At 35.6% G+C, this 9,620-nt stretch overlaps 1 long non-coding RNA gene across 6 annotated transcripts; it reads left to right on the top strand.

Moving 5' to 3' along the window:
• Positions 1–710: 710 nt before the first annotated feature.
• LOC104601248 (uncharacterized) lies at positions 711–6,949 on the top strand. 6 transcript variants are annotated; one of them, XR_016082091.1, is made up of 5 exons: positions 711–1,295; positions 2,795–3,006; positions 3,081–3,148; positions 3,471–4,173; positions 4,828–5,073. It is a non-coding gene; the product is annotated as an uncharacterized LOC104601248 (long non-coding RNA). The 6 variants fall into 6 exon arrangements; XR_016082092.1 differs by having other exon boundaries at positions 2,795–3,148; positions 3,471–3,581; positions 3,784–4,173; XR_016082090.1 differs by having other exon boundaries at positions 713–1,295; positions 2,795–3,148; positions 3,471–3,903; positions 4,025–4,173.
• The last annotated feature ends 2,671 nt before the right edge of the window (positions 6,950–9,620 follow it).

Below are 9,620 nucleotides of genomic sequence, written 5' to 3'. Positions count from 1 at the left end.
TGTAGGCTCAAAGTACATTTGGGGTAGGTGCCAGTTCAAAATTGATGCTAATTCATGGGCGGGTATGGATGCATAAAGTGTGAATTTTTGACCTTTTAAATGTTTATAACTCTGCATTGGGCCTGTTCGTACTTCTCCGTATTGAAGAATACCGAATTGAGGAGCAGCAAAGCGAATCTTAATTTTCACGTCTTGCTTGGTTCTTGAAATCCAAGAAATATGCTGAATGTGTGGTTGCTGGCACTACTTTCAACCTTGACGCCTATTAGGGAATTAAGATAGTAATTGGTGTATGGATTAAGATAAATTAAAATAGACTAGTCATAAATAGAGTTTAAGAATTTGAGTTTGAATAGATTTGATCTTTGTTTTAGCCTGTAAATAAGATATAATTATTACATTCATAAATACAATTATTTTCTAACTTTTTTGAATTTTAATTTAGTATGAAAGCCCAAGAATTGAACCTAGAAACCTCTCATTGTGTCTTTTCTGTTTCCAGCGGGTGGCCGGCTTCTTAACCACCCGCTGGGTCTGAACTCTCTCTCTTTCGTATTAGATTTTCTTTTGTATTAGTTTTTCATCCATGGTTTTGGAAGAAATAGATATGTCAAGGCCTAATACGTTACTCATGGCTCCCTAAGATTTTTTGAAGAAAGCTTCTATGATATTCTTGATTTAGCTTAGGAGGGGAGTGATGTGGTCTCGTCACATCACTTAGTTTCTCTCAAGAAGGTTCCTGCCAGTGATGTCTTTGGAACTATTTCTTACGTCTCGACTGCAATTTATTTCTCCTGAGCAACACGACAAGAAAAATGGGTTTTAAGCACGGTTTTTCTAGCAACGGACAAAAAAGCGTGGCTAAACACTATATTATAGCAACAGAGTTATTTGCCCGTGGTTGTAAACTGATTTACTTGCAACGGGTTTGTCACGGTCTCGTAATCCGTTGTTTAAACTAACCAACTAAACCAGACGGAAGCTAATATTTGATAGGACTGTGGCTACTTGGGGGTTAATGCGCGCTCTCCAAAATTTTGGCCTGCGTTCCCTCCGTTCTCTCTCTCTCTCTCTTGTTGCTATTCCTTCCCCGCTGTTGTTTTCTCTCTTCCTTTCCCCCTCTCTCCTCCTCAATTATTCTCTGTTGTCTCCTTTATTTTTCCTCTCTCTCTCTCTCTCCTATGGATTTGAAAATAAAAGGTGTGCATACCTCTATTTCAATAGTCTCATTTCAATAAACAGGCATTGGGGTTTGCAAAGTAACGGTGTGTAAAGAAAGTGTAAATCTGAAAAGCGTAAGTTACTTTACCTTCTTAGATCAAACTCTTGTGTTGTTTACTTATACTTTACTTAAATCTACAAGTGTATTTGTGTTATTTGATTACTGTGCATTGTAGGAAGTAGCTCAATTCTTTGTGGGATTATGTGTTAGCCGCTCAGAAAATGCCTTTATTTCGTAGGTGATTAAAAACTAATAAAAATTTACCATGATGGATAAACTATAAACTAATAACATGTTTCTTAAATGATGGTATGCGGTTCATCAAAAGAGTTATTAGAAGGTATTCTATGAAGATTCACCATTGTGGTTTGTTTTCCATATTCTATTGTCATCTTCCGAAGGCACAATTGAGCGCTATAAAGGTACACCAAGATGTGTTTTGGAAGGTCAGTCCATATGAAACCAGAATAAATAATGGAAAAAAAAAGATATGAAAATAAAATAGTTTTTCATATTTTGAGCCAATGCATGTCCTTACAATGTTCATGGCTGAGAAATGTAGGAATTAGTTGGACAATTATGCTCTGGTGTTTTAGAAAATTTTCATTTACCCCTATAATTTCCTTAATATATATTTTTTTCATTTGCTTCAATAATGGTATGAATGTATTGATCTAAACAGATGAAGATTATATGTTTGCATATTTTGGATATGATCCATGGGGTGCCATTCCATGATTTTTTTGGATAATTTATAAGATCAGAAGAGCTTGTTAGTAACTAAACAAAGCTTTAAAAATATACAATCATGTCTAGAACCAGATAGTGGCTAGAAAAAAAAAAGCTCTCAAATATAAAAACCCAAACCAATTGGGCCTAAAATTAGCCAATAAGATCTCTCTTAAATACTGTTAAAAATTCTTTTCTCTAGAGACCTGGATTTTCTAATGTATTTATCAAAGTGTAGTTTCACAACTTGAGGGGGAGGCGTCCAAACTTGGTTAAGCTCCTACTTGGCTGAAGTTGAACATGCTAAGTGGGTCCATCTCTAGATAATGTCATCTATATAAAAGTCTAGTGCTCAGATTTTAAGTAACTCTAATGGTGATGATATCCATCGGTCCTTTGGTCAACTATTCCTTCTATCACAACATTATAACATTTGTTTCCATCATTTTTTATTTTTTCATTATACTAATATTACAGTTAAGTAATATACATATATAAAGCCAAAGGAGTGTCTTAATCATGTATAGAGAATAGCAATTAGTTTGGTAGTTAAGCACATTTGTTAATTTTGCTGTTGAGTAAAGCATACAAACCAATTGGGTTGGGAGAGGGTTAGACTGCAAACTACAGGCCTGGGCAGGGATTTGAATAATTTTAGGTCCAATCTCACCAACCCAATTATATAATTATAAAAAAAATAAAGCTTCCTAGCTATTTTCAGTCAAGTTTATCATGTTATCCTCACGCATACAAAATAAGCAACTTATTAATAATATTATCAATTATGTAATTTATTGACATGAATTGGGGTTGACCTAACCTGAGCTTATATGTAACTTTTAGTGTAGATGGATTCTGGAGATGATATTAGCAATACTGGATCGGCAGTATATCCCAATCCCTCAAGGAAGAACTGGTGGAGTTTCTTCAAGGATAAAAAATAACCTTCTCATGGGCTTGAATGGTTTGATACTAGAATGAAGCTACCAAGTGGTGATTACTTGGTTGTGCTCTATTTCAGACCCCCTGGCCCTTTAGATTATTAATAAGCAAAGGTTTGTCAATGTTGAGATAGCCAATATTTCTAAGCTTTCTATCATATTTATGGAATTGAATTGGCTTCTCTTAGGGACCGTTGATTCTGCTTTCATTCTGTAGTTGTAGACTCATGAAGACTTGAATACTGCAAGCTTCAAGGTAAAATTTCATTAAGCCAAAATCTTTTTATTAAGCAAAGATGCACATATGAGCAGGGATGCCACTTAGTCATGTTAGGTTGGGTTTAGGACCAACCCAGTCCCAATGCTAAGACTTGGGCTTTGGTTCTGGGCCTAGCCCAACCTAAGGTCAAAGCCTAAGTTTGCTAATCCAATCTCAATCCCATAGTTTAAAAATACAAGCCTAATTGGGTCTGCTTATATATTTTATACTTATTTTCTTATTGAATTTTTATTTTATTATCAAAAGAAAATTTCTGCTATGGCATAATCTGAAAATCTATGAAAATTTCAACTTTTAGGTATCTGGGAAAATTTCTGAGCTAAAGACTACTATTGGTGTTAGGCTGATGCATCATCAAGACAATTTGTTAACGATTATCAACTACGAATATAAACGGTGGAGCTTTTTGGTCAGTCCAAACTTATTCTATTAAATGGAGTCTCTTGTTTCTTAAGGGGTTGTAATGTGGGAATTTCTTCCATGGAATTTTCTTCTTCCCATCTCTATCCATTTTTTTTTCCATTAAGCTAAAAAAATAGAACGCTATTAGTGGTATTTATTAGTTGAATTCGTGTTTAATACTTGAACTTTTTATCTTTGAAACCTTGAAGGTGAGGAAGGAAAAATCCATATATATATCATACACTGAAAATGCATAGCTTTGATTTAACAAAGAAACTTCTTGTTGTAGAGGATTGGAGCCTTTTATTTTTCTTTTTGCTACAAATCAGGTATTCTTCCTTTAGATGTTCAATATTTCTCTAGTTCAACATATATCATACCCTTAATAAATCATCTATAAGTCAAAATATTTTACTAAACCCTTAATATGCCATTCTTTGTTTTGTGCAGATTCAAGATGCCTTACAGTGAGTAGCATTTGACAACAACTCAAAAGTTGGATCCATATTCCAGGCCTTGAATATGAAGGAATCTACACTAACATATTTCCAAACAAATAAGTTTATTTATGCTTTTCAAGAGATTGTTGATGCATATGGGTAAGTTTGAGTCTTTCTCTACTATTAATAACGAGTAGAAGAAATATCACTATCATATTGGACCATATCTAATGATTTCTTGTCTGAAAATATGATGTAAATTCCATCTTTTTAGGAGGTGATATGGGCTTCTTACAATTAGAGAATTATTAGATTATTCTACACTAACTCCAATCAGGTTCTTAGAAAAGCATTTAATTGAGAACACCTCATCCTTGCTCCACCTCCATATCCTCTTCCCATTCCCAAGTGTGCTAATTGGGACTAGCAGAACACAGCTTTTTCATTAAATCCATAAGTTGAGACACCACCTAATCATTTGGAGCTCTCCTGAATAGGGGATTTCACACTTTGATACCGTCATGTAATACCTATTAAAAGAGCTATTAGTAGCATAACAAAAAAAAGCACACTATTACAAAAAACAAAATGCGAGTGACTATTGTATAGATCCATAGGACATACTTGGAAACAAAGAGAAATGGAATATGAAGAATTTAGTCCCTTCTTATTTGATTTTATGACATCTTGAATAATTATCACTTTCTTGGTGGAACTCTATCACAAATTATATGTTCTTGGCTAATTTAATGACATCATGAACAAATTACATGTTCGTTCCTATAGTTGAAGAATTTTCTTGTCTTTTCACAGGGATCGAAAGCTTGGGGATTTTATATTTGGTGTACCTATTGCATTGGCATTTGTAGCAAAGTTCCATTGAGAAATACATTTATGTATCTGTATACCTATTGCACTGGCATTAGCAATTCCGTTTATCTATGTGTAATAGAAAAAGAAATACATTTATGTATCTGTATGCCTTTGCAAATGCATGCATGCCCGTGCCTATGGAATATTGTTTATCTGGAATGGAAGAATTGACATATTATTTATGTCATAAAGTTGTGTTCTGTATGGGCCCTATAGGATTCATCTTTATTCAGGCCATTCATTTATAGTCATGTATAGGTCCTGATGCGATTCTCATTCACTTGGATAAGGAGATTGATTAATTTGTTGGGTTTGATGTATATACAAGGGATTGATTTTAAGTAGTACTGTCTAGGAAGTCAGTACTAGTAGATAAGAAAATAGGAAGGTATTAATGTCTAACCTTGCTCACAATTTTCCCTTCGGGTCTAGTTTGTTTGGTGACTAGTATCTGCCCAAGCATCTTCCCTTCAAGCAATGGGAACATGGGTTTAAAAACAACAACTTGTATGCTATGTGCTGAATGCTGATGAATTCAATTATGTGGGAGCAAACCTTGTTAAGAATCTTTCCAGATAGGCAATTGGACATATCATGAACATATCAGTCCTAGCTTATACTTGTGAAGGGAAAAAATCACTCTTAAGACAATAGAGTTAGGATTCTGAAGATCTACTTCTCCCCTGTATCATCTTTTAATAAACAATAAAAATGTCAAAAATTGGCCCAATTATTGGGACTGCTTCCATGGCACCTGGGTTCTCACGATGCATATCCCCTTTGAACCTATATCTCTTGTTTAACACAATCATAGGGGAGGTGAAAAGGAATTCTGAAGATGTACTACTCCCCTGCATCATCTTTTTTGTTTTTTGCTATTGATAAGAAAAGAAGATTGTGGGGTTGACTGGGATTAGATCTGAATTCTTATGACTGACTCTACCAATTCAGGTTCATCATGTAGAAGTGCATTAGAACAAGTGCATATCACAATGCGGTTCTATTAATCAAGATATTAATGAACTAAATTTGGATCCGGATATGTCCTATTTGGTCCTTTGAAACATGTTTACTTATCTATACTGGTTTTGTAACATCACCCATGCTTTCTATAGAGCTCAACAGTATTTTGATTGTTGAAAACTGTAGTGACCATACCAAGTGAATCTCCATTAGTGATTGAAAACTGTAGACAAAGCCCTGCATGGCTAGTCAGTGGGACCATTGAGCTCCAAAACCACAAAACCCAACACTATTTCAAGGAATTGTGTGAGTTAATCTAGATCCTCTGCTGCATGGAACTTGAAAAATTCAATCTTGGAATGTTTTCTAATTGCCTAAGTATAAACAGATATTTTGGATTATTATATGGTTTTGACAATTCATTACTCAGTTATTAATTTTTGTAGATTAATTCTTTTGTTTTTGGTATTGGGGATCTTGTGTTCATTATAGAACCTTCCCTTTCTTTGTCTAAAAATTTAAATTTGGCTCTTGTTAAGTCTTATGGTCTACACAATATGAATTCCAGGCAAGGCAAAAGAGGTCCTGCAAAGAAGGATCTGAAGGTGGGTTGTGTTGGTGCAGATTTCCCTTGTACCAACCTTAGTTGTTGCAGATCTGGGAGCAGTGTGGGAAATTCTTGTCATTTAAAATAACTTGATGACAAGAATAGAAAATTCAAAGAACTTTCATTCAGACCAAAAAATCAACTTCATTAGAATGTAGAATGTTGCTACTTTTTCTATTTTATTATTTTTTATTAAATCAATGGCAAGTGCATAATGCATATAAAACTCTTACATTATTTAACTTACATAGCTAATTATTGACATCAATCCTTATGTATTCATTTTTGTTGAACTTGATAGACCGAAGTTTATGATCCAAAGCGAAAGTCTTGAGTGTGATGCACGTGCATATTTGCAACTATTCAGATGCAATGAGGATAATTTTGTTAATTCTCTTTTCTTTTTTTGTGATGAAAAAGAATTTATAAAATGTGTATATTGAACAAAAACCATTATGGATATATTGTATTGATGCCTTACACATTTGTTCATCCTTTGAATTCTGGATTTATGCGTAGACTCTCTCTCTCTCTCTCTAAGACCGACCACATTTATGATTGGCGACTTATAATCTAATAAGCTGGAGAGAGGTTGTTTTAATGACGAATTTTCTGGGTTCCCAGCATCTATCTCCAGTTGCCGCTAACATAATCACATTCCTGGTGGTCGGAGATTCCTAAGTCTTCCCTTAAACTGCAGAACCCAGTGCGGTCAAGCCACGTTGCCTTACACGTTATTTTTTATTTTTTTTGTAATGGCGTCCATTCAGAATTTAAATGAGAAATAAACTTTTAGCAACGGTTTTACGAAACCGTTGCTTCATCTCTTTTAGCAACGGTTTTTCTACCGTATAGTAATCATTATTATAAAAAACTATAGTAATACAAAAGAAATTTAATACTTTTAGTGACGATTTTATCTAAAACTGTTGCTATTGCTAGTTATTCATCAATACCGTATATTTTATAGCTACGGCTAAAACCATTGCTACAGATTGATAATAGCAACAATACATAATAAATCCGTTGCCATAAAGTTTTAAATTAGCAACGGTTAAAACTGTGGCTATACATATATTTATAGCCACGGTGTAGGGTTGTTCATAAGAAGACTCAAACCGACCAACCCGGTTCCACCCAACCCAAGTCGGTCGGGTTTTCTTTAGTGTCAATCGGTTTCAGGTTACTAAAAAGCATAAACCGATGGGTCGATTTAGTTTCGATTTCCACACATGAAAATCGAAACTGAACCGACCCAAACCGATTTAGTTCCTAGTTAGTACTTAGTAGTTAGTACCTAACTTAGTTTCTACTTTCTAGTTACTTATAGTTACTTATAGTTTCTACTTTCTAGTCTTCTCTTTAGGAATGCCATTAATGGCAAGCATTGCAAGACAAGGAATGCCATTGATGCTATTAATAGCTTCTTGCATTTTTATGGAAGGTTTAAAGAAGGATCCTATTTTCTAAGGTCCTTTACACCAAATAGGTAATTACAAAAAAAATTACAATTATGTGTCTTTTTTACTTATATTAGAAGCCTTCTTAAAAATTCCAAATTTCAGTCCTCTTTTTCTAACACAATTTGACTTTCTCTTTTCTTGGTAACTTCTAACTTGGCCCGCCCTTACTCCCTTAGCCCCTCAACTCAAGCACTCAAACTGACCAGGTCGGTTTTGCCTAACACAGGGTCGATTTTGGTTACATTTTCAGGCAACCCGACCAGGTTGGGTCGGTTGGAAAAATAGCAGTAAACCGACCCAACTTGACCCATGAGCAGCCCTACCACAGTGTACAATATTTGTGGCTATAAGTTTTAGCCACGCCAATATTCGCCAATCGCCATGGACAGAAAACTGTTGCTATAACCTTTAGCGACGGTTTTTGGGAGCATTTAGCAACGGTTGTCCGTTGCTAAAACCATTTTTTCTTGTAGTGCAAGAAGCTTGCATTGCAAAATGATTGAAACAACTTATGACTAGGGGTGAGCAAAGTTCGGTTGAAACCAAATAACCGAACCGAAATTTCGGTTTTGGTTTGATCGGTTTGGTTAGTTCGAGTAAACGGTTCGGTTCGATTTTTTAGTGCGGTTTTATTAAGATCGGTTTTCAGTTTCGGGTGTGTTATTTCGAGGTTCAGTTAATCGAATTAACCGAACTATTAGGGATAAATTAGTAATTATGTTGCCCCTCAATCCATTGGTAGGCTAGCTAGTAGCTGAACCAACAGTTTTCCCTTTCAATCGTTTAGCTCTCATTGTATTCACCTATTGGGTATATTAGGTTTGTGCTGATGACGGGTTACAGAGAGCAGCACAAAAGTACACTTGGGGAGTTTGCTACTTGTCGCCATGCCTATAGCTAGCACTGGAAGGGATCATCTCTTCGGCCCTCATTAGTCATTAGGAAACCCGAAACCCTCGAGTCGAGTCTTCTTCTACTCTCTTCGTCAATTCTTCTTCTACAGTCTTCTCTTCATCCTACTTAGTTACTCTTCATCTTCTCTTCGGTCTGGCAGATTGGCACCACCGCACCACTCACCAACAACAGCGGCGACGCTGGCAAGTGATACTCCGACGACGGCGACTCTACAACTTAGGTATAATATTTGTTTTTTGTTCTTTTTAGGTTTTCGTTCTTCTGCCTTCCCGCTTTGACTCAACATAGTCAATGTATTTCAGTTATAACCGAATCAACCGAAATAACTGAAAAAAAATTCGGTTCGATTTGTTATGTTTTGAAGAAGTTCGGTTTTCAAAAATACTATTCAGTTTTTAAAATTTTAGTTTATTCGGTTTGGTTTTTAACCGAACAAACTGAATGCTCACCCCTACTTATGACACATTGTTGGATCTCAAGGCCTAGTGCCTCCTGTGTAGTTACTGTCTATAGCAATAATCCCATCTTTGAGTGTCCATGTTCCTTCTCTACACATCAAACTTAGCTCTTTCTTGTAATCTATATGGTGTCTCCAAGTATAGACATGTTGTCCATCTTGCTTATCTTTTGGAGCATCGGAAGGTGGTCATTCAATCGCTTCCTTCTCCTTCTCTCGGTTGTTTGGTTGGCTACCTTGATGCAACTAGGATGCTTCTCGAGAGTGGAGCAATCTGTTCCAAGCACACCTTTGGCAGTGATCGGTGTCATTATGTTGCATTGAGTCT

The sequence above is a fragment of the Nelumbo nucifera genome, chromosome 2 (assembly GCF_055504915.1).
Source record: "Nelumbo nucifera cultivar China Antique chromosome 2, China Antique-T2T, whole genome shotgun sequence".
Classification (NCBI taxonomy): Eukaryota; Viridiplantae; Streptophyta; class Magnoliopsida; order Proteales; family Nelumbonaceae; genus Nelumbo; species Nelumbo nucifera.
Note: the sequence above shows the minus strand (reverse complement) of the source record. Positions and strands in the feature narration are given on the sequence as shown.